The sequence below is a fragment of the Eleutherodactylus coqui genome, chromosome 3 (assembly GCF_035609145.1).
Source record: "Eleutherodactylus coqui strain aEleCoq1 chromosome 3, aEleCoq1.hap1, whole genome shotgun sequence".
NCBI lineage: Eukaryota > Metazoa > Chordata > Amphibia > Anura > Eleutherodactylidae > Eleutherodactylus > Eleutherodactylus coqui.
Window position 1 is genome coordinate 102,554,774 of NC_089839.1, and position 26,181 is coordinate 102,580,954.

A 26,181-nucleotide genomic window follows, 5' to 3' on the forward strand; every position below is an offset into this window, starting at 1 on the left:
TGATGCATAGTTGCGGTTTCAAACAATAAACAAAAAAAATTTTATACATATTTCAACACATACCGCCGAATAATGCCGAGTTTCGGGGAAATCCTCATCATTTTCCTCGCTATCAGATTAAAAGTCCTGCTAAAAAAAAAAAAATGTATTCTGTTTATTACCATTGGTTTGCTGCAACCTTTCTATTTTCAGCAAAAACTTACCTCTCCAAAAGAATCGGATGAATAATCAAGCTCCTCAAATTCAAGATCTTCCTGGTACATGTTTGTTCTTGAATTGGACTACAAAAAAACTTTAAAAAAAACAAAAAAACACCAAGTTAGTGGCACTTCAATAACAGTTATGGAAGCAGCAGCATTTTCTAATAACAATCTTTTAAAGGTCCATGGCAGGCATAATTTAGGCAAATTTTAGATTGATTACTGGGCGATTGTGGACAGATTGTTGATAGCTAGCATTATCCGCAGTCTGTAGGCAGATAGCATGCATATTGTATGTAGAATGCAGGTTAATAGTGTCGATTGAAGGCAGTGTTTGTGTGTAGATTGCATGCAGATGCTATGTCTATTCCATGCAAATTTTCCGAAGATTGCATGATAATTGTATGAATGAATTGTGCGGAATGTATGCTGATTCAAAGCGGTTTGCAGTCACATGCACATTGCAGCACATGGCAGGCACATGGAAGCACACGGCAGGCACAAAAAAAAAAAAAAGGCAGGCACATGGAAGCATACGGCAGGCACAAAAAAAAGCAGCAAACGGAAGCACACGGCAGGCACATGGAAGCACACGGCAGGCACATGGAAGCACACGGCAGGCAAATGGAAGCACACGGCAGGCCCCCCAAAAAAAAGAAGCACACGGCAGGCACCAAAAAAAAAAAGGGAAGCACACGGCAGGCAAAAAACAAAATAAAACAAAAAACACATGGAAGGCACACGGCAGGTATATGGAAGCACACGGCAGGCACAAAAAAACGAGAACACGCCAGGCACATGGAAGCACACGGCAGGCACCAAAAAAAAATAAAAATACCCCTGGCAGGCACACGGCAGGCACATAAAAGCACACGGCAAGCACAAAAAAATTAAATAAAATACACTGCAGGCACATGAAAGCACACGGCAGGCACAAAAATAAAGAAAAAAAAAAAAAAAGCCGGCACAAAAAAAAAGAAAAAAAAAATACACGGCAGGCACATGAAAGCACACGGTAGGCACAAAAAATAAAAAAATAAGCACATGGCAGGCGAATGGAAGCAGGCGGCATGCACAATAAACACTGCAGTCGCGATAGCAGCACACAGCAGGAAAAAAAAAACGCAGCACATGGCAGGCACTATAAAAATGTAAGACACATTACTATACAGGGCATGCACAATACATTTTTCATGCACAGACTCACTGCATAAGGCAATGATCCTGTGCTAATAAAAGCATGAAAGAGTACCGCGGAAAGGTGCACTTACCTGCGCTTCTGTGTGGTCAAGAGATGGGAGAAACAGCTGTTTGCTGTTTTCTCCGGTAGACTCCACCTCCCGCTGTGACGCTTTCTGCCGACCAGCCAATGTGGCGGCTGGAGCGGCGTTTCATTCATTTGCAAGTGCACGCCTCCACCGATGACGTCAGTCACCTGCTCACGTGACCGGCGTCTCGGGAGCGCGCATGAAGGCCTCCAGGAAGAGCGAGCATTGCACCGTGGAACGCACCCAGGGACAACGCAGGCGCCATCTTACATGGAGAAGTTTAAAAGTTATTATTTCTGCTAAACTGTAAGTAGGATGCGGTTTATAACCGCTCAAAAGGGCTGCTTTATGACGGGGGTGACAGGGGGAATGGGCTAATAATATAAAATTTTGCGGTTTTGCCTCGGACAACCCCTTTAAAACAAATTAAATTTCAGAAAAGCTTTGGGAGCTCAAGATGAATGTTTATGCGAAATCCAAGAAGCTGTTGTACAAACAGGTAAACTAAACATAATAATTCAAACTAATTGACTTTGAAGTTAATTTTTGTTTATTTAGCATCTATGAAAATATACCTACTTATCTTAACTCTAAGCTGCTCCATTACTTTACTGGGAATATAAAGTTTTGTGCTTAGCTTAAAGCCATATATAAAAGTTCTTCTAAATGTATATAGTATGATCATTTTCCTTAGGACTCTAAAATGTGGCAAAAAATGCCATTCTCACACCGTTATCCTACCAGCTGCAGGGTGTATTTTTTAGTGCTGTGCCACAGCTGCTGCAGAACATCAAAATATACACTATCAAAATAATTTTCAGACATGAATGTCTCTTTACTTCTAAGGCCGGAATCACACAGGCGAGAAACTTGCGCCAGTTTTCTGCGATGCAAGAGCCCGGAAAATGACACAACTATGAAATGTATTTTTTTCAATGTGTTTATTCCCATGTGCGACTTTTCTCTTTATGTGATCCTGCGAGAATTAAAAACCGCAGCATGTCCTGTCTTGTTTCAGAATGGTATGTCTTCTTGCCCATGTGTTCCTAAGGACCCTCTGTATTCTCGCATTGCCTTGTGTTGTCTTGCAATGTTTCTGTGATGCATTTTCATGCGTATTGCTATGGGAATATATGCAAATTTAAGCGGACGTGCTCATCAGCTTCTTAGCAGTGTGGAGGCCTGTTTGGAGCAGCGTGGAGGCAGGAGTTGTTGGCAACTTTCAAAAACACGACATACATTTATATAGACGAGGAGCACTTGATCTATCTGGTGCAGGGGCACCCCATCCTGTGGTACATCAGGAGAGTGGAGTACCATATCAGGAGCCGGAGGGACTTGGTGTAGGAGGAAGTTGCAGAGCTTCTTTTAGGGAAGCAGTGGGAGTCCCCACACTCCCTCCACAATACTGATGCCAGCCATAAGCCCCGTTCCCTGCAAATGATGCAACAGGATACCCGCCTGTATCACATCTTGTATCCAAGCTAAAGGCAGCCCAATAGGTTACTAGAGCCTCCATGCCCCCCTGTATCACAATTTGCATCCAAGCTAGAGGCAGCCCAACAGAGTACTAGAGCCTCAATGCCCCCGTATCACATCTTGTATTCAAGCTAGAGGTGGTACAACAGGGTACTAGAGCCTCCATGCCCACCCATATCCCATCTTGCATCCAGGCTAGAGGCGGTACAACAGGGTACTAGAGCCTCCATGCCTGCCCATATCACATCTTTTATCTAAGCAGGAGATGGTACAACGGGGTACTAGTGCCTCCATAGCCACCCATATCATATCTTGCATCCAAGCTAGAGGTGGTACAACAGGGTACTAGAGCCTTCATGCATGCTGTACCACATCTTGCATCCAAGCTAGAGGCCGTACAACAGGATACTAGAGCCTCTATGCCCACCGTTATCACATCTTGTATGCAAGCTAGAGGCAGTACAACAGGGTATTAGAGCCTCCATGCTGCCCTTATCACATCTTGTATGTAAGCTAGAGGTGGTACAGCAGACTACTAGAGCCTCCATGAGAAGGAAATATATATATCCTTGTAGGTAGATAAGAGAAAACAATGGAATATATACATTTATATAGATATAGTTATGTGCCTTTCTTTTTATATGTATACTAACTTTATTCTCATATGTACTAACTCTATGAAAAACTTAATACTTCGCCTTACATCAGATATGCCAAGATGCTTTGCAAGGCAAACAGAGAAAGAATGTTCAAAGAAACTGGATGAAGGTTAAAGTGAAGGAGAGAAGAGATATGGAGAATGCATGCTTAGCTGCTTTTTTAGAATTGAGTGGGTGATTCTTTGCACTGGAGTTAATTGAATATGTGATTTTCTGTACATAAGCCAGAGGCGCCATATCAAGATAACGACTGTTCAACTATGCATCTGAACTTTCACTATCTCAGGCCGGAAATCCGGACTTTCCATATATGGTTATACGGTGGAGTTGAGCCAATGAGCTCATCACCCATTTCTAGTTATGAGACCAAAGGGTATAAGATCCCATGTAATCTGTAATAAAGCGCGCGGCGCAGTCATGTCCCCGTGTGAGGAACTATACCAGACTTCCGTGTGTGGTGTTTTCTTCCTTACCGCCGGCAGCGGGGCAAGTGGGGTGGGCCTGATTGGTGCTGTACTTAGAATTTCTCTGACAAATGGTGCCGAAACCCGGGACGACAAAACCGGAGCCGTGCAGCCCTGTCCACCCGGATCCACGCCACGGGGAAGCCGTCCTGCTGCAACCGAGCCTGATCAACTCACAGAACTCCAGGTAAGACCAGCATATATTTATGTTGTGTTTTACACTGCGAGTTTTGCAGCAGGAGGGACTATCTGTGTTTTGTGACCGGACGGGTTGGGTTAAGAGTTCTACACGGTAACTCGTGTGGGCTTCGGGTTTGCCGTCATGGACCACTGACCGTGATATGCGCATTAATCGCTCACCCAGAAACTAGTCTGTAGTCTATTTGTACTTTGAAGTCCATAGTGTTTTAACAATAGTGGAGATTGTTGTATCTGCAGAATTTTTTTTCCTCTTACTTTTCATTTTGTCTCATAGTAGAAGGGACCCTCGGTTTTAGTTTAGTTAGTTAATGGTTTAGCAGAGGAGGAGATGCACTCTATGAGATAGGTCTCATAGAAAAAGGGACTCTCGGTTGTTTTGCCTTATATATGGGGCTAACGATTTGATTTCAGAGAGATGCATTCTGTGAGGCTGGTTCCATAGGAGAAAGGACCCTCGGTTGTTTTGCCGGTATATAAGGGGCTGACAATTTGGAATTAAGAGGGATGCACTCTATGGAGCGTGTTATTATTATTGTTGTTGTTCTAATATGCGTAAGATCTTATTAAAGAAGACAGAGCCCTTTATGGGCCGCCGCCGTGCGGATCAATTGGTGGAGGAGAGACAGGAGTTCCAATGTGTAAAATGTAAGAAAACTTATGAAAATGTGTAACAAGGACCCGCACGGTAGATTACAGCATGGTGTCTGGGAGGAGGTCTTTAGGACCAAGAAGCGTGCCTTGAAAGACCAAGGTTTGCTAGAAAGTGCTGGAGTGAGGAGGAGAGAGAGACAGTCAGAGAAAGTTAAGTATGTACACATTATTTGTTTAGTAAAGTATCCGTAAGTGAAATGTTGGAAAGTACAGTAAGTGATCAAGAGGGTGTCGGGAGAGTGTCTATTGAAGGTTACATTGGCAGTTAGGTAGGGAGAGAAATATGGGGAACAAGCAAAGTCGAGAAGAAGGTTACAATGCATGTGATTTGTTGGCAAAGAGAGAGGAAAAGGTGTATAATATGTATAATCCATACTAGATGGATATATATATGTGTATATATGTATATACTGTATGTGCAAATGGTTAACTGAACTTGCTTTTAGATGAGAAAGATTGTTTACATGAAGCTGCAGAGCTTGTGTTTAGTTTTCAAGGTCAAGCGATAACAAAGTAGAGAGAATGAAATAATGACCCTGGAAAATATCTTTGCTTGCTTAAATGGAATGAAAGCTTATAATGAATTTAATTAATTATACTGTCTTACAAGGCAGGAAATATAGCAATTTCTAAGGTATATTCTTACTTATACAGGGGTTGAAAATGCAAAACAACTCAGTCAGTGAATGCATATTCGGAGAGATAACAGTTGGTTTTACAAAAGGTGGGGGCTTTCAGATTTCACTCCAAACTCAGGGTCACAGAAACTAAAATACTTTAGCGTTTAATATAGCATATAATAGCTTCAGTAAATAAGAAAGAGAGAATGTCTCAGTCACTCAGCAAACTTTTTTCACATAATTTGTCAAAGATAGCGCTCATTCACAATCTCATCTCAATAGAATCATGTACTTTATAACATTATAGCACTCACCTCAATGTTTTTCAACTGATGTATGTTTGTCAAACTTTTTTTTGTCTGTGCGTCTGTGTGTACTGGGACACCTTCAATAGGGGGTGACGGAGCAGACTTGAGCGCATGGATGGATGAAAGTTAATGCCCAGTGCTCAGGCTGTGATGAATGTGGGATGTGTGATGCAGATATTGACTAGGGATGGAGGTCCCCCCCATGCATGGGACTTTACTTGGTTGTGATGTGGATGCTTGGACGGTTAAGCTGAAATGAAGGTGTGAAAAAAAAAGACGCAAGCGACCAATATCGAAGGGGTGGAGCTAGATGATGTAAAGGACGTAATGTTTCATCCCTCTTGTCCACAAGGGAGGGGGTGAGGATCTTGAGCAGCTAGTAAAAGTTTTTTTGTTTTTTTTTCTCTCTCTCAAATTTGATAAGACATTGCAGGCAGGATCAGATTAATAATGGATTTGCTTAAAGGATATCACATTTCCAATATTAATAGATGTTTGTAGATTATTCTGCCCCGATGTAACTCATGTTTCTGTTATTGGTGCTAACATCTTACAGGCCTTATCTGCATCCATCAAATCTTTTTACAATGTGATACTACCTTGAACTCGGCTACTCTTCTTACAATTGAGTATCCTGGTTCAAAGGGGGGGGGGGGAGGGGAAGGCATAGGTGATCTAGGTATTGCAAATCAGCCATTTTTAAATTTTTTGCAACAAGATTCTGATCTTTTTGAAATAGAATATCAGCCTGATTGTCTAGCATTGATGCAACAAGAAAATTTAAGTTTTAAAAAGTTACTGAAAGCCCTTGTTAACAATGCATATTTTGAGTTGTTTTTTATAGATGGTACCAGGGTGATTGACGACTCCACACTGGATATGTAGTGGTCACACAACAAGATGTCCTAAAAGCAGAATGCTCTGCATGTCGCAGTACAAGAAGCGGAACTAAAAAGGCCATCACTGAGGCGAGTAGAGTGGCCACAGGTAAGACGGCAACCTTTTACACTGACTACTAGAGCCTCCTTTCAAGGGGTCAGTTTTTCACAATAAATTATCCTTTTGCACTGATATTGTAATCACTTACTTGTATCAAATATCAGAGAGAAAGTTTCATTCCATTCCAACAACTTCTCTTATGGGAGAGATTGTTTTTTGACAATGAGTGTACATGGCGGATTCTAAATCTGTATGTGGGTTTTGAGAGCAGAATTCAACCTTTAAGACCTAAGGCAAACTGCACCAAAATCCATGGCAAAATTCTTACCATTTTGGTTTTTCATTAAACTAAGCTTTTTATGAAGGGGTAGAAGAAGAACATCTTTTGGGTCCACAAGAGGCTCAGCAACGACATTTTTCTCGGCAGAGTCAAGATTTATTGCAGGCCAGTCCGCTTGAATGTAATTTGATTTCCTATCCCTACTCCAAGTGCTGCAGACCTCTTTTCAAATATTTTCCTATCCCTACTGTCCCACATACATAAAAAGCAACAGTATTTAGTGTACCCCAGTTGCATTCCTAAGAGTACAACCATGACTTTTAGATTTTCCTCTTGTGTTCAGCATATTTGATTGAGTCGAGGAGGGCTGTCATGTTTGCATAAAAGTCTCCTTCACGTGAACTGCATGACCAACAGGAAAAGAAGGAAGACGGTTGCTGTTGTGAAGTAATACAGCTTTCAAACTAAGCTTGGAGGAGTCTATGAATAGCCTCCATTTAGTTGGATCATGGTTCAGATTCAAACATTTTATCCAGCCATTAACGTCGCAGCAAGCAACCAGATTGGTTTTATTCCGAAAAAAAGAAGCAGATCCCCCTGACGTTGGAGAAGACTCCATTGCTGTAGTCTTGACCCTAGAAGTTACGCCTTCTCCTTTGACAAGTCAAGCTTTCGAATGAGATCACTCAATTCCGCGTGACTCAGTCTGTGCCATGTATCATCTTTTACCTCAAAGTCAGGGTCATGGGATGTGGAAGGCTTGTTGAGTTCTTCTTTTTCCACACTTTCTTCAGTTTCTACTTTAAACTCATAATGTTGGGGTGGAATAGGAACTGGTCAACTATCTGAATGTGGAATAGCAGATGGAAGATTTGGGTATTGAACTGTTCCTGTTTTCTTCATTGACAATCCTTCCTTTATAGGCTGAGTCAAGCAGAAATAGCAGTCATCTGTATGGTTTGTAGGCTACTGCCAAACCATAGGCACGGCAAAAGCCATAGATAATTTTTTTTTTTTCAGCCAATCTCGTAGTTTAACTGAGCAAGAGTTGAAACATATATGTGGAGCCCATGACTTATCCTGGTCCCCTACATTCATACCAAAATAATGCTGATAGGCAGTCTTTATAAGATTGCGTTTCTGAGACGAAAATGTTATTTCACCACAAATGTAACAAAAATTCTTCACTAAATTTACACATTTTTGTGGCATTTTGATATAGAAAATGTTACACTTCAAAGGCACTCCAAAACCAGAAATTCTGAGAAAAGGTAAAGCAAAAACAATATGAAACTCAGTCATAGCAACACTTATTATGTTTATAACCTACAAACATATGGAGAACGTTGTGTTATGTCAGATGAGAGGTGTGAGAACTACCCCCACCCCAAAAAAACCTCCAACAAAATAAGAATGTAAACTCTAAGAAATGATATGTCACTGTATCTCCAAAGCAAGAGCTAATCGGTCATTTTTATGTTGATTTTTGAATTCAGCAGATGAAAATACATAAGAATACGCTAATTTTGAGCCCGAAACAAAATCATCATTGGGCAGTGTAATCAATGTTAAATTTGTACGGCTTCTAAATGGTTAAAAAAACGAAAGCTTTTCAAATCTGCATTCAAAATAAGGTAAACGGATGGAAATATATATCCTAGCAAAAATGTGTACAGTATGTTTGTACATATTTATTATATTACAATTGAAAATGTGAAAAAATTAGAATTTAAAAAAAATTGCCCAATTTTGGCGCTTTTAATAAATATACACAAATATTATTGGACTTCTGACCTAGTTGGGATAATTTGCACTCACAATGCCTAGGCCTGTGTTCCTTCCAGATTCCGTGGGGTCTGCTCTGACTCGTACTTTCGCTGCTGCAGGGAGGAAAAAGTCTCTCTGACGGCTGGGTCCACCATCTTTGTATCACTATCTCCCTGGCTTGTGATTGGCTCAGACTGGCTGGTCTGAGACTCAGCTTTCCCTCTTGTGTCCGATCTCTCCTACCACATCTTCTCTTCTCTGTCTCTCTCCCTACATTAAACTCTGCCCCCCAATCAATCCTAACCCAGACAGAAACCGCTCACAACACACAGAGCAGGTTAGGGTGACAGGGGTGCAAGAACATACAAGTTGGTTGGGACAACAATGACACAGGCATACACACATACACATTCCACATGAGATAGCCAAACAAGAGCTGTGGGGGTCCCAACCTCAGGCAACTACAGTTGTTTGTCTATAATTGTCCTGTATATAACAACCAGTCCACATTTTTTACTAATTAATGTAGATAAAGAGTTAATTACAAAGGGTTCACTTACTTTTTCTTGTAGCTATATGATATTAAAATCCCTTTTAATTCAGAATTGATCAGGAACTGTCAATCAACACCAGTGCACTGAAACTGCAAATATTAACCCCTTCAGCATTTGTATTTGTTGATGCACCATGCAGCTACAATGTATATATACATCCTCTACTTTAGCGGCACATCTTATCGTGTAGCTTTCTGCCAGTAGGTTAGCTCTTGCTAATAAACAGTGAGGAATGTAGTGGTCAAAATGAGTCAAATTACCAGCTAGCGACAGGCGAAACCAGAAAATTGAAATGGGGATCTTTGTTCTCAGGTCTTCTATTGATGATAGGCATGGGTGGACTGGCCAGTGAACTCACCAGGAAAATTCCCAGTGGGTCGATTGGGTCCTGGGGCCGGTGCTGGGGGTGACAATTTTTTTTAAATTTGACTGCAGAAGTGACATAAAATAAAAAAAACACATTTACTCACCTGGGTCTGTCTTCTCGGCTCATGGGCTCTGAAGTTCACTCAGCATTGGTTTTGCACTGATTTTCACATTACACGGTCACGTGGTTGCTACAATCAGTCTCCAGCCTCACCAATGCTAGGGACTGGCACTAGACGTAGCGATTACGTGACCATGAAACCCAGGTGAGTGTATGTGGTTTTTAATTTTAATGCATACAATAGGGGGCAAAGGGGATATTATTATTATGATCAGGAGGAGTATTCTTATTACCAAAAGAAGGACAAGTGAGGCATTATTTTTATTACCAGAAGGTGGCCATGAGGGGCATTATTATTACTGAACGGGGACAGTAGGGGCATTGTTACTTAAAGGAGCCCGTATAGGATTTTATTACTTACTGAGAGTATAAAAGAAGGCACTTTTACTTTGTATGGGGCACTAAAAGTGGTACTTACTCTGTGGTGCCTACAGAGAGCACAAAAAGGGAATACTCTTATGCTTTATTACTATCTGGGCCACTCTGGATAGGAAGATTATGTAGAAGTATGCAAAACAAAGGCAGGTGGCTAGAAAATTGAGGAGTCACAGATGTCTATGTGTCAAATTCTGCAGACACAGGTTGTGACTGGGAGAAGTCATGATCGCAGTCTGGGCCATATGGATAAAAGGGAAGGGGTATTGGTATTCTTTAAAACCCTTTACTTTCCTAGCACATAGCCAGGTCGCTTTCTCAATTATAACACATTTAATCAATTGATCTTTTTTTAATCATAAGACCTTATCATTATACCATTATTACAACTATTAACCCTTTCCAATCCAATTTGTATCCTGGTTTTCCTAGGGGACTTACTCTTTTTCTGCCGTTATACAATGGCGCTATCTGTTGGCTAAAGCAAGTACTGCATGAGGTGACACGTTGGATAGGCTCCGACAGCAGAGAGGCTGGCAATATACAGTAAGAGAACCCCGATGGACGTCTTCTAACATCGGAGCTGTACAGCCTTAAATCATAATGTCTTCAGACATCAGACAGTGGATTGGAAAGGGTTAAGACATTGCAAAGGCTGGTCATGTTAGTAGCCTAGCTGTAATAAAACAGCAGAATGCTGCTACTATAATGCATCATTATCACTTATCTATGTAGGAAAAAACTGCTGAAAATTTGCACCATTTGCAAGAATTTTGACCATGACATGAAACCGCAATTATGTTTCTTTCTGTTTCTCCTAATTCATGTGGATTGTACACTATAACCATAATGGTGGAATAAATTGTATATTCAGTTGTATCTGTGAGTGGTCAAAACTAATCCTAAAGCCTTATGTCCACTTGCATGCACGGATTACACTGCTGAATCCCTGTGTGCCCGGGGACATGGAGAGGAGAAGAACATTATCTTACCTCACCGAATCCAGCGCGGCTCCCCTCCGTACAGGCTGGATCTTCTTTCTTCAGCACTGCGGATGTGTCTGGGCTTTTTTTTTTCCTTCAAATCTCCTGCTTTCCTGTGGATTTGTAGCACCTCCACAGTGACAGCTGCAGGTGTGCTGTGGTGAGGGTGGATTCCATTGATTTCAATAGAACCCGTCGCTGTTGGACCCGCTGGAAATTGAAGCATGCTGCGATTCCTTCCTATGCGTGCATCTCGCACACTGGAAAAAAAATCATATCCGCATGCTTTTACTTGCCATGCGGATGGTAATACATCCCTATGGGTGGCAAGACGCGCAGATCTCCTGTGCAGGAGACACGCATGGATTTTATAATTAAAATCCGCACCTGGACATCGGGTCTTCACAAAGGAGCTGGCTGGTTAAAACATAGTTATGTTTCATATAAAATAACTACTTTTATAGTAATGGGATTTGTCTGGTTTTTTTAACCATAAACTCTGTGGAACTGTACAGGGAAAGCTCTGTGCCCTATAGCAAGTACAAAATCATAGTAAGGTAAGTTCTGCCACCTAGAGGCAAAACATAGAAATGGCAGGGACAATGATAAATATAAGGTTCTGCACATGGGCAGGGAAATACATGTCACCATTACACACTAAATGGGAAACCACTGGGTAACACTGACATGGAAAAGGACTTGGAGGTTTTAGTTAACTGTAAACTTAAAGGGGTTGTCCCGCGCCGAAACGGTTTTTTTTTTTTTTTAAACCCCCCCCCCCCCGTTCGGCGCGAGACAACCCCGATGCAGGGGTTAAAAAAACAACCCCCACAGCGCTTACCTGAATCCCGGCGGACCGGCGTCTTCATACTCACCTGCTGAAGATGGCCGCCGGGATCCTCTGTCTCCATGGACCGCAGGGCTTCTGTGCGGTCCATTGCCGATTCCAGCCTCCTGATTGGCTGGAATCGGCACGTGACGGGGCGGAGCTACACGGAGCTACACGGAGCCCCATAGAGAAGAGGAGAAGACCCGGACTGCGCAAGCGCGGCTAATTTGGCCATCGGAGGGCGAAAATTAGTCGGCACCATGGAGACGAGGACGCCAGCAACGGAGCAGGTAAGTATAAAACTTTTTATAACTTCTGTATGGCTCATAATTAATGCACAATGTACATTACAAAGTGCATTATTATGGCCATGCAGAAGTGTATAGACCCACTTGCTGCCTCGGGACAACCCCTTTAACTGAAGTAACCAGTGTCAGGCAGCTGCTGCCAAGGCAAATAGGATCATCAGATGCATTAAAAGAGGTCTAGGGGCACTCAGGAAGGACGTATCAGAGCCTGAGCGGGTACAAAGGCGGGCAACTGAAGTAATAAACGTAATGGGCGGACTACAATACCCAGGGAGGTTATCAAAATTGGGATTATTTAGTTTAGAAAAAAGACAGCTGAGGGGCGACCGAATAACTATGTATAAATATATCAGGGGACAATACAGAGATCTCTCCCATCGTCTGTTTATACCCAGGACTGTGACTGTAACAAGGGGGCACCCTCTACATCTAGAGTAAAGAAAGTTTCTACACCGATATAGAAGGGGGTTCTTTACTGTAAGAGCAGTGAGACTATGGAACTCTCAGCCTGAGGACGTGGTGATGGCAAAGTTGGTAAAAGAATATAAGAGGGGCCTGGACGCCTTTCTTGAGCGATACAATCTTACATGTTATATCACTGATTACTACAGAAGGTTTGGTGATCCGGGGATTATTCTAATCGCCAGATTGGAGTCATGGAGGATTTTTTTTCCCCTGTGATATCGCTGCGCTTTTTTCAATGGGAACGCAGCGATATTGCAGCATGAAAAAAACGCTAGTGGGTAAAAGCCCTAAGGCCTCCTGTCCATGGGCAATTCTGCATTGCGTTATCCGCGGCGATAATCCACATGCGGGTAACACAATGAACGCTTGCCATAGGACAACTATGGAAAGCGCAGCCCGATGTACACAAATGGAAATCCGCCACAATTTTCCGCTCAAGTATAAAATTTGCGGCATGTCACGATATTTTCCTCGATGAACCTATCATAATGATAGGATAATTGCGGTGACTTTAGTGTCCTTCCACGACAGAAATCTGCTTGCCCGCGGGCGTAAAACCGCAACACCCATGAACAGGCAGCCTTAGTGCTCCCCCCTCTGCCATAGGGGAGGAGGGGGAAGCAATAAAAGGTCTTCGCGATCAGCCTATATTAATGATAGGCTCACCACGAAGAGTCACTGCATGCAGCAATTTTAATCACACGAGCGGAAAATCGCTTTCATTTTCTGCTTGTGTGCAGTAGGCTACGCTTTCCATAGTAATCCTGGCATGCGAGTTCCGTGTGCGATTTATTGCCACGAATCTCGCAATGACACCTCGCCCATGGACATCCAGCCTCATTGAGGAAAATTGGCTTCTACCTCACTGTTTGTTTGTTTATTTGCCTTCCTTTGGATCAACATTTGGGAGTAATAGGCTCACCTGGATGGATGTGTCTTTTTTCAGCATGAGAGTGCATTCACATGAGCTTGTACATACATAGGTGCACACAAAACCGCGCACCCATGTACATGCACAAACATGCATGAATGCAGGTCTGTGTCCATTGCCCTCAATGGGGCCACGGCTGCTGTTGGCGGCCCCATTGCAATCACAGAAAATGGCCGTTAATTACTGACTGAGGAGTGCATATAGATGCATCCTCTCACCATGCAGGTAGCTGACTACCAAATGGAGGAGCCAATAACACCTGTGCAGGACCCCCCTCACTATCAAGAGGCAGTGTGAGTGGTTGTTTTATCGGTCTCCTGCACAGGTGTTATTGGCTCCTCCATTTGGTGGTCAGCTACCTGCATGGTGAGAGGATGCATCTATATGCACTCCTTACTCAGTAAGTAACGGCCATTTTCTGTGATTGTTTTTAATTCTTGATTTCCCCTTCTGTGATGCATTTATATTAGTGTAGGGACCCACTACAACGCAAGGAACCGTGAAGTGGCTAGTGGGCTCATGTATCTTGGCCAACATCCAACCAATGCCTTGCATTTATTATCTATCATTCACATACAGTGTGGCATTAAGACTCCAGGTTGGCGGAATCTGCTCATTCACCTACTCCTGGAACCCCCGTAAAAAATCCTCATGACACTTCTACAGTTGTATATAATTCCTCTCATAAGGAACATTCATACATTATCTCTATAGCTGTTTTAGGTACTGGGTTGGAGCATTAGGTGTAGCAGCCGCAGATGTGGAAAGAGTAGTTGGGGACGAGCCAGGAGTCCGCAATAGGAGGTCTTATGGGCAGAACAAATGGAGTAGATGGGTCGTGTTGTCAAGAGGGAAGCCAGGGGTCGGTATCAGAAGGTCTCAGTGTTGAGTTAGAAATGGAGAAAGTGGGTCACGTTGTCGGAAGGGAAGCCAGGGGTCTTATCAGAAGGTCTTCGTTGAATAGCAGAGAAGCAGGCAGTAGTAGAGCTTGATCAATGGCTGCTGAGGCACAATATTCACGCAAAGGAGGCGGGAACATGGCCTGGTTTATATAAGAGGCTTAATCAGAAACAGAAGCATGGCCATTTTTATATAGGAGGCCTAATCAGGAACATGGTGGGGACAAGACAGGGAAACAGAGAAGCATGGCTAGGTTTCAGCAGAGGAGCTGTCCAAGACCTGGACAGAGCTGCCGACTGGAGCGCAGCAATATTCTTGAGGTGCAAGCGAACTGTTCAGGCCAGAGATTGGATGTAGGGGTAAAGGAGGGATTGGAGTCGAATGGGCCTGTGGTGCCTCACACTGAGATGGAGATGTCAGGATGAGGTCGGTTAGTAGCGGGCGGAAACAGGAGAAGGTCAGTTTTTGGGAGGTTCAGTTTAAGGTAGAGAGTGGACATAGGGTTAGAGACCACGTACATCCGGTTGCATACTGTAGAAACGGTGCTGTAATGTCATGAGAGGAGGTGTATAACTGGGTGTCGTCGGTGTAGAGATGGTACTGACAGCCAAATCTCCTGATGGTCTGTCCTGATGGTAGTGGCTGTGTTAATGGAAAAAAGGAGGGGGCAGAGGACTGAGCCCTGGGGGACCCCAACAGCAAGGGAGGAGGATCAGTAGGGAATAGTTGCCCCTCGATTTAGCCGTTAGGAGGTTGTTTGACACTTTAGTCAGAGCAGTTTCTGTCGAGTGTAGAGGATAGAAGCTGGACTGTAGGAGGTCAAGAGGAGAGTTTTCTGATAGATAGCTTTTAAGGCGGGAGTAAATTAGGCTTTCTAATAATTTGGAGATGAAGGGGAGATTTGAGAAGAGTCGGTAGTTGGCAGCATCGGTCGAGTCAAGAGTCGATTTCTTTAGCAGTTGGGATATGATAGCCTATTTGAATTAGGAGGGGGAGATGCCAGAGTTTTGGGTGTGAACAGTCTGAAGGTCCTGTACATATGGTAGGCTGGTGGGTCTGATGAGATTCTAGGCAGCTTGACAGGCAAAGAGAGGAGGTTATGGTCCGAGAGCGGGATAGGGGAGTTAGTGAAGTGGCAAGCAGAGCAGAGACGGAGGAAGACTAGATCAAGAGTATTGCCATCTCTGTGAGTGGGAGAGGCTGTGAGTTGTGAGAGACCAAGGAAGGAGGTCTACATTTGCTGTAATTGAGCCTCTAGAACATGCAAACTCGTAGACTGTCGAAGTTGGCATCCCAGATGGTCCAATACATGTTCTATTGGCGATAAATCTGGCAACTGGGCAGCCATGGAAGTGTGACAGTGTTGTAGAGACATTCCTAGAAACCCTTGTTGTGGGCGGCCAACTATTATCCTGTTGGAGGCCGCCATGAGAGACAACACATGTGCCTGCAGGATGTGCTGAACATATCACTGAGCTGCCATTGTCCCTCGTACCACCACTAGCGGTAGCCGACTGTCATGCAATGGCCCCCAGATCATCACACCAGCAGTGTGAGCAGTGTACCGCTCCACAGCAAAGGCAGGATTGCAGTCTTCACCCTCAGGTCTCCAAACACGAACACAGCCGCCATCAATGCCCAAACTAAACCTGGATTAATCGCTGAAGACAACTGGAATCCACTTTGTAGCATCCAGTTTAATCGTGCATAACACCACTACAAATGGTGATGGTGGGTGTCAAAGGCAGTACACATCATGTGTGCCATGAGACCAAAGGTCCTTTAGCCAAACACCTGGAAATGGATACAACAGATGCAGGGGTCTAACGATGGTGTCACCTGTTTCTGAACTGCTCATACTTGTCGAACGATCATATGATGTTGTCTACTGGTGGTCTGTCGAGGGGGTCCTGAGCCCAGTCCCCTTGTGTGCCCTTACACATCCACTGGTCCCAACACCTCCTAACAGTCTGGTCAGAACGGTCCAGGTGTCGGTAATTCCTTAATATGACCATCCAGCTTCTTACATCCCAAGAAAAACCTTCTGTGTGTCTTAGAGGCGTCTAGTGGTCAACAAGCTCTACACAAGCAGAAGAAGAGGTCACTGCACACAAGTAATCACTGCTAAAAGGGATGAAGCTGATTTTTAATCTGCATGAATTATTTTAGCTCCTGTTGTTCTAGCGTATGAAGCGGGGTTTTAAAAAAAAAACAAGAAAAACCCCAACATATTCTGACTCTTCGAACTTCGCGCCAGTGTGTGTGAGCGTGAAAAGACGGGTCCTGCCGTAACTCTTCTTGCACACAACATGCGAGCGTCCCGGTAGTGGAAACTAAACCAGTGATCAGTGGTTTCGTATCGTCCCATCATGCGGCCACATAACGGCCCGTGTGTTGAGGCCCTTACCAAGGATATTCATCGGGGATCTTACAAGATGCTATATAATACAAACCTGCAGCAAGATAGTGTTACATGAGACTGGATTTATCACCAAATCACAGCAAAATCATGGAGATTCTGATCCTGCCCTTATACTTTGTATTACTAGTCAGCATTATTATAGTATTACTACTGCTGATTCCGGAAGGTCTCAGATGCTCCTCGAATCGCTTCTCTAAGATGTGACAAATGTCTTCTCTAGCAGTATAAGGCTGCTGTCACGCCTGCGTTGGGGTCGCTTCAGGGTTTCCGTCTCTCTGCTCCATTTTTGGAGAACAGAAACTGAAATAAAACAGAAAACAACGAATCCATTTTTTCCCCATTGATTCCAATGGGGTTTCAATAAAGCAGAAAGGCTTCCGTATGCTTCCATTTCATTAGATTTTCGTTTCTTTGGATGATAAAATAGCGCAGTCTGCAGCGTGATTTTTCTGTTTAAAAACCGTAGGCCTGACAGAATGAAGGCAAACAGAAGCCTTTCTGTTATTTTTCAAACCCCATTGAAATCACTTGGGTAATAAATCATTTTTTCTCTCCTCTAAAAATGGAAACCGTGAACTGACCGTCACGCAGGTGTGAGCGCGGCCTTATTCTGTAATCCCTGTGCCTCGTGTTTTGTATGTGGGATATATGTGTTTGTCAGAACTTCCAAGTCATTTCATGTTTTAGAATCTCAAACATTTTGATCTTAATTAGAGATGAGTGAACCTACTCGTTTTGAGTAATTACTCGATCGAGCACCGCAATTTTCAAGTACTTCCGTACTTGGGTGAAAAGATTCGGGGGGCGCCGGGGGGCGGCGTGGCGGAGCGGGGGATAGCAGCAGGGAACAGGGGGAGCCCTCTCTCTCTCCCTCTCCCCCCCACTCCCCGCTGCAACCCCCCACTCACACACGGCGCCTGCCGAATCTTTTCGCCCGAGTATGGAAGTACTCGAAAATCGCGGCGCTCGGGCGAAAAAAGGGCCTGGCCGAGTACGCTCGCTCATCTCTAATCCTAATGTAACACATACAACAACAGTAGTTTCAGGCTTCCCTCACACAGGCGTTGTGGTAAGCGCTACGATTTAAATTGCGGGGCTTTGCAGCATTTTACTTTAGTTTTGATGAGGAACGCGAAACGCTCAAAAATAGAACAAACCCTGCTGGAAAATCACAGTGCTAAAAGTCACTGCAATCGAGCGGCTGTCTGAGCGGTCTAATCGAAAACAATGGGAGCGCTATACCGCGATGCTGAAAACGCCGCTCTAGTCGTGGTAAAAAATGTCTCCATGAGGGAGACCGTAGGCAGGTGTGAAAAATGCTGCAAAGTGAGAATGCTTTCAGAAAGAGAAGAAGTGTTCTCAGTTTCATCAAAAACCAAAATGCAAAGTGAGTGAAGAGAGGAATCTAAATCAGTATTTGGTGTGACTGCCCATTACCTTCACAACAGCATCAGCTCTTCTAGGAACGCTTGCACACAGTTTGTGAAAGAGCTCGGCAGGGAGGTTGTTCCAGACATCTTGGAGAGCTAAGTACAGATCTTCTGTGGATGTCGGCTTGTGAAACCATTGGTCACGTTTTGCGGGCGTGATTTTAATCGCTTAGTAAGGTTGGACTTGATGGATATTTGTCTGGTTTCAACCTGCATAAACCAAGTAGCTGAAGAGTTTGTGCCTGCTGCTGACGTCTCCTGATGCCCCCCACCGATGACGGTTGTCCCACCAGACCCCTTGTTCCCTGTCTTCCAGTAGTCAGGCCATATTCAGCGTCAGAAACATCCAACACGGACTTCAATGGAAATCCATGGCATAAATCTGCATGTTAACGGTAGATCTCTGACATGGATCTGGATTAGAGCTGCCGTAGGTACGCACACCAACTACTTGCATTCAGTCTGTATGTGGATACACCGCTGCGGAATCCACATCAACAAGGGACATGTCACTTCTCTTCTTTCCATGAAGCCTTTGGGCCATGTGCTGTCTGTGGTAAATCCCGGGCAGCACATGACCCCATTATAGCCTATGGGTCTATGCAGATTAACGAGGACCGCTAACTCATCGCATGCTCTATTCCTGTCCGTATCACGCTGATACATGGCTATGTGCTATATCCAAGTGAGTCCGACAGCACATGGACAAGTGTCCGCGTGTTGTCCGATGCAAGTTAAACCCCAATCACTCGGGCGCAACTTGTACACACGGTAGGTGTGCACACAGACTAATGCAGATTCCACCATGTGAACACGGCCTAATGGATACAAGTAGTAATCTTGTATATACTCTATGCAGCACTAGTTACAGGAGGTCCAACCATGTGAACACGGCCTAATGGGTACAAGTAGTAATCTTGTATATACTCTATGCAGCACTAGTTACAGGAGGTCCAACCATGTGAACACGGCCTAATGGGTACAAGTAGTAATCTTGTATATACTCTATGCAGCACTAGTTACAGGAGGTCCAACCATGTGAACACGGCCTAATGGGTACAAGTAGTAATGCTGTACATACTCCATGCAGCACTAGTTACAGGAGGTCCAACCATGTGAACACGGCCTAATGGGTACAAGTAGTAATGCTGTACATACTCCATGCAGCACTAGTTACAGGAGGTCCAACCATGTGAACACGGACTAATGGGTACAAGTAGTAATCTTGTATATACTCTATGCAGCACTAGTTACAGGAGGTCCAACCATGTGAACACAGCCTAATGGGTACAAGTAGTAATCTTGTATATACTGTATGCAGCACTAGTTACAGGAGGTCCAACCATGTGAACACAGCCTAATGGGTACAAGTAGTAATGCTGTATATACTCCATGCAGCACTAGTTACAGGAGGTCCAACCATGTGAACACAGCCTAATGGGTACAAGTAGTAATCTTGTATATACTCTATGCAGCACTAGTTACAGGAGGTCCAACCATGTGAACACGGCCTAATGGGTACAAGTAGTAATCTTGTATATACTCTATGCAGCACTAGTTACAGGAGGTCCAACCATGTGAACACGGCCTAATGGGTACAAGTAGTAATGCTGTATATACTCCATGCAGCACTAGTTACAGGAGGTCCAACCATGTGAACACGGCCTAATGGGTACAAGTAGTAATCTTGTATATATAAAGCTGAAAGCCCTCACTGACTCACTGACTGACTGACTCACTGACTGATTGACTGACTCGCCAAAAGTTCTCCAACTTCCCGATATCGTAGAAACATGAATTTTGGCACGAGCATCGATTATCTCCAAAATAGGAAAAGCTAATGGGTCCCAACTCGATTATTCAATTCTAGCGCAAAAGAATTGGCTTCAAAATTTTTCGTACGGAATGTAATTTTTTCACTTTCCGGTGTCATAGAAATGGGAAATTTGGCACGAGCATTGATTATGTCATAAACAGGAAAAGCTAATGGGTCCCAACACCATTATTCAATTCTATGTGCAAAAGAATTAGCGTCCAAATGTTACGTAGATAATGAAAATCTCTCACTTCCCAATGTCATAAAAACATGAAATTTGACACAAGCATTGATTGTGTCATAAATATGAAAAGTTAATGGGTCCCAACTCGATTAGTCAATTCTAAGCGCAAAAGAATTAGTGTCCAAATTTTATGTACGTAATCTAATTCTCTCACTTCCTGATGACATTTTATATAAAGGAAACGTTGCATGGTTTCCTCCACGTGGTGTTTCCTGGGTAACGCAGAGAACTATGCAAAATGGTGAACATATGTTTTTCTTCAGTATCTCTAAAGTAACCACGACTTCGTAAGATTTTCCGTGTGAACACCAGATAAACACCAGTACCAAATTAACTCGGGCAAAGCCGGGTATATCAGCTAGTCTTGTATATACTCTATGCAGCACTAGTTACAGGAGGTCCAACCATGTGAACACGGCCTAATGGGTACAAGTAGTAATCTTGTATATACTCTATGCAGCACTAGTTACAGGAGGTCCAACCATGTGAACACGGCCTAATGGGTACAAGTAGTAATCTTGTATATACTCTAAGCAGCACTAGTTACAGAAGGTCATGTGAAAGACCTGTGGATGTGAGGCATTTTCATGTGGCAGCAGCGCCAGCCCCATTGAAAGCAGTGGGAGAACTCTGGGAGATTCTCTGTGACAGCAGCAGCAGGGGATTCCTTCATCCCCGCAGGGAATCGCTTCACCCCAGTCAGGGCTGAAGGGATTTCCCCACCACATCTTAAGGGATTCCCCGAGAGGATGAAGGAATCTCCTGCCGCTGCTGTAATGGAGGATGACCGAGTTCTCCCATTGCTTTCAATAAGCAATGGGCGATATCGCAGCCAGATAGAACATGCTGCAATCTGTTTCTCACATAGCACCGTGCTGCCATGTGGGATAATATCTCTCATGTGTATGAACCTATTAAAATGAATGGGATTCATGTTTGTGCGTCTCGCAACGCAGAAATCTCACCCGATCTTATCAGCCGTGTGAAACTGGCCTTATTCTTTAGTTGCGGGTTTGTAACTAATTGCAACCTCCGTCCCCCGGAGACTGAACCTAGCTATCGGGTTGTTCAATATAAAGTTGTCTTCAGGTCCTTTTAGACGAGCCGATTATATTATTGTTCGACCGGGCGAATGGCGTCACCGCGGCCTCGTTCACTTGTGCTCTCTGTTTAGACAGGCAGATCCATTGTTGAATCATTCAGTCTGTATAAACGGAACAATAAGTGAAGGAGCCGATGGTGGCGTATATGCCTGCAGAAAATGAATGAAACGCGAATGAATATCGTTTGTCGTCCAGTCGTTGGCTCGCGTTTAGACTGAACGATTTTTATTCACTTTCGCTTGTTTGAACGATAATCGCTCCGCCTGTAGGCACCTTTAGGCCTCATGTCCACGGGGAAAATCAGGCCCGCTACGAATTCTCCATGGAGAATCTGCAGCGGGTCCCTCCTGCCCCGCGGACATGAGCGCTGAAAATCAGAATAAATCAGAATTAACTCACCTCCCGCACGCTCCGGATACATCCTTCGCCGCGGCGTCATCTTCTCTGCGTCGCGGCCGGATCTTCTTTCTTCGGCCCGGCGGATGCGCAGGATGACGTCGGTGACGTGCCCCGTGCATGCGCCGTCCCGAAGCAAAATGATCCGGCCGCGACTGAGAGAAGATGACGCGGCGGCGAAGAGAAGAAACGGAGCGGGTGAGTAAAATCTGATTTTTGTCTCCCGCGGATCCGGACGGCTTCCATAGGCTTCAATAGAAGCCCGCGGGAGCCGTCCCCGCGGGAGACCCGCATGAAAATGGAGCATGGTCCAGATTTTTTCATGCTCCATTTTTTTTTAAAATCACTTTTATTGACCATCCGCGGGTATTTATCTACCCCGCGGGTGGTCAATGCATCCCTATGGGGTGCGGATCCGCGTGCAGGAGAAGAGTTAAAATCTGCTGCGGATTTTAATTCTTTTGCCCGTGGACATGAGCCCTTAGGCCTCATGTCCACGGGGAAAATTAGGCCCGCTACGGATTCTCCATGGAGAATCTGCAGCGGGTCCCTCCTGCCCCGCGGACATGAGCGCTGAAAATAGGAATTTAAAAGAATTTACCCATCCGGAGCGGTTCGGGAAAGTCTTCTCTTCCTCACGGCCGGATCTTCTTTTTCGGCCGGCGGATGAACTCGGCACGTCGCCGGCGTGCCGCGCGCATGCGCCGGGCACATCCGCCGAGCCGAAGCAAGAAAGATCCGGCCGTGAGGAATAGAAGACCTTCCCGGTCCGCTCCGGATGGGTAAATTCTTTTAAATTCCTATTTTAGGTCTCCCGCGGATCCGGACGGCTTCCATAGGCTTCAATAGAAGCCCGCGGGAGACCCGCACGAAAATGGAGCATGGTCCAGATTTTTTCATGCTTCATTTTTTTAAAAATCCCCTTTATTGACGATCCGCGGGTATTTATCTACCCGCGGGTGGTCAATGCATCCCTATGGGACGCGGATCCGCGGGCAGGAGAAGAGTTAAAATCCGCTGCGGATTTTAATTCTTCTTTTGCCCGTGGACATGAGCCCTTAGGGAACTGGGCTGTCATTATTCCGACTACCTGGAGAGGGATGCCCTGCCTGGGGGGCTCATACATTTGGCCCCAGCATGGCCGGTAGGCTGCAGCCGCCTGAGGGAAGAGAGGAAGACCTTCAGCTGACGCCAGGCCCGGGAGCGATGGCCAACATAATGACCATATTTGCGCATGCTTTTGCGTACCTAAAGCAAAGGTGTAATAGAACGTCAATGTATTTACTCCGATGAGTGCGTTTTGCACGAGGATTTTGCGTACTTGGACAAAAGTAGGAACTGTTGTATTTTCCTGTGGTTTGTGCAGCAAAGTCCCCCAGAGAAGTCTATGGGAGGAGCGCAAATACGCAAGAGGGAGCGTGAAACACTGCGCAAAACACGGGGAATACAACACATCTGGAGCTTTTAAAGCTAAATGGTTTTTTAATCCACGGAGGGGTGTGTCGTGTGACCTGGCCCTGCGTTCGCACAAAGTACAGAACTACACGCAAACACGAGCGCAAATATACTTAATTCACTATAATGCGCTGCGGCGAGTGTTTTTCTGCATATGGTCGTGTGAAGAAGCTCTAAGGCCGGGCTCACACGGCCAAAAGTGTAAAGCGCAGCGTGGAGCCGGCTGTGACCCTGCATATGGCGGCAAAATCCTACTGCACATGACTGTGTACTCACGCACCCCGCCATGCGCAGCACACCTGTGTCTTTTTATACTCCCCTTAGTGATGATGCGTATACCCCCGCCCGTATGCATGTAATTGTATATACATACGCGTATATATGCTTGGCAATAGAGAATAATGGGCTCTAACTCACGTATTAATGGTGCTTGTGTATTACGCAGTTCCTTCTGATAAGCGTACAGCAATGTAAGTGATGTCGAGTTACCACGTATCGCACGGCGTACAGATCCCATGTAATACGCTGTAAAACATACGGATGTGTGACTAGCCCTGAGACAGGCTGTGAGGTAACAGCCATCGCAGAACCCTCAGCCACCAGCCATGGCTTCTTCATCTGCCCCAATAGGGCCACCAGCTGCTTCCCTACAGAATGGGGGCCGCTGCCGCAGTGTGTGAACGGCCGTGGGAAGGGGACTGCAGCCGTCTGTCGGGACATGTATTCTGTAGACGGCCCCTGTCGTGACATCCTCCAGGCTGGTGACAGAGCAGAGCCCTCCTCCTCGGCTGCCTCACTCTCCGCCTCAGTGCTACAGTCTCGGACGGAGGACATTACTCCGGTGATGGGAGCCGGGCTGCTGACAGGAGGATGCGGCAGTCATCACTGGCGGGGAACACGGTGAGCCGGGGGAGACGGGAGGATGAGCTGTGATATATCGTGCAGGGGCGTAGCTAGAGGCTCATGGGCCCGGGTGCAAAAGTTTAGCTTGGGGCCCCCTTCCAGACCCGTCCACCCACCACTCCTTTTCACAGCTACTCCTTGTATATCACTTTTAGCTACATTACTGTTTTTTTTAATGACCCATCAATGGATCATTAGTAATCAGGGGTTTTAGATTTTTAAAACATCCAGAACACAAGCCTCAAGGCACGCTTTGCTTCCTCAGGAAAGAAAAAAATAATTCTATATACACATACATAATACAGGCACACATACATTGGAGACAGCATGAGCTAACTTTTATCACATGTTAGGGCTCATGTCCACGACCAGGTTTTCACCACGTATTATGCACACGTGGTAATCCCAGCATGCTCTCTTTCTCTGCGTACCACGTAACGTGAGCCCTGTACACTTGTATGATACACTGCCCATACACATTACATTGTTTTCATACGCATTGTCACTCTAAACAGAGTGGGGAATTAAAAAAAGAATCCCCCTGTGCATGTGCAGTGCTACACAAGGCCATATGTGGTCCCTGCCGGCAGCGTGCATGGTTGGGAAATGTGTGAGATGCCGGTGGTCTCCCACAGTGTTGTAGGCTTACAGCTGTGGCATTGAGCCCTCAGTCACCAATACAGCGGCTCGGTTCTAGCATACCTCTAATAGTGAAGTCAGGTGCCGGCTCGCAGAACCCCCCTCACTCACCCCCACTCCCCATCACACAGAACCCCCCTCACTCACCCCCACTCCCCATCACACAGAACCCCCCTCACTCACCCCCACTCCCCATCACACAGAACCCCCCTCACTCACCCCCACTCCCCATCACACAGAACCCCCCTCACTCACCCCCACTCCCCATCACACAGAACCCCCCTCACTCACCCCCACTCCCCATCACACAGAACCCCCCTCACTCACCCCCACTCCCCATCACACAGAACCCCCCTCACTCACCCCCACTCCCCATCACACAGAACCCCCCTCACTCACCCCCACTCCCCATCACACAGAACAACCCTCACTCACCCCCACTCCCCATCACACAGAACAACCCTCACTCACCCCCACTCCCCATCACACAGAACAACCCTCACTCACCCCCACTCCCCATCACACAGAACAACCCTCACTCACCCCCACTCCCCATCACACAGAACAACCCTCACTCACCCCCACTCCCCATCACACAGAACAACCCTCACTCACCCCCACTCCCCATCACACAGAACCCCCCTCACTCACCCCCACTCCCCATCACACAGAACACCCCTCGTTTCCCCCACTCACCAGCACACACAGAACCCCCCTCACTCACCCCCACTCCCCATCACACAGAACCCCCCTCACTCACCCCCACTCCCCATCACACAGAACACCCCTCACTCACCCCCCTCCCCCCTCTTAATCATACCGAGGACGTTCCCTCTCACTGACTGCACTTACTTTCACTATGGTCTCTGCGCAGGCAGCCCCTCTTGCACATCGGCGTTTCCTCCCAGGAACTCCGCTCAGACTCCTCCCCTCTGATGATCTCTGTGCTGGAGAACCAGATGGGGGAGGGGTCTGAGCGGAGGTCCTGGGAGGAGCGCCGATGTGCCCGGAGAGGCTTCCTGCCTGCGCAGAGACCATAGTGAAAGTAAGTGCAGTCAGTCAGTATCGCCTGACTGACTGCAAAGTAAGCCCCGTGGGCCCCCTG

At 45.5% G+C, this 26,181-nt stretch overlaps 1 long non-coding RNA gene across 1 annotated transcript; it reads right to left on the reverse strand.

The window, feature by feature from the left end:
- On the reverse strand, positions 1 to 25,988 carry LOC136619794 (uncharacterized). Its single transcript, XR_010791035.1, has 3 exons — positions 25,929 to 25,988; positions 204 to 292; positions 1 to 129 (listed from the first exon to the last, which is right to left on the reverse strand). It is a non-coding gene; the product is annotated as an uncharacterized lncRNA (long non-coding RNA).
- Between the last annotated feature and the right edge of the window lie 193 nt (positions 25,989 to 26,181).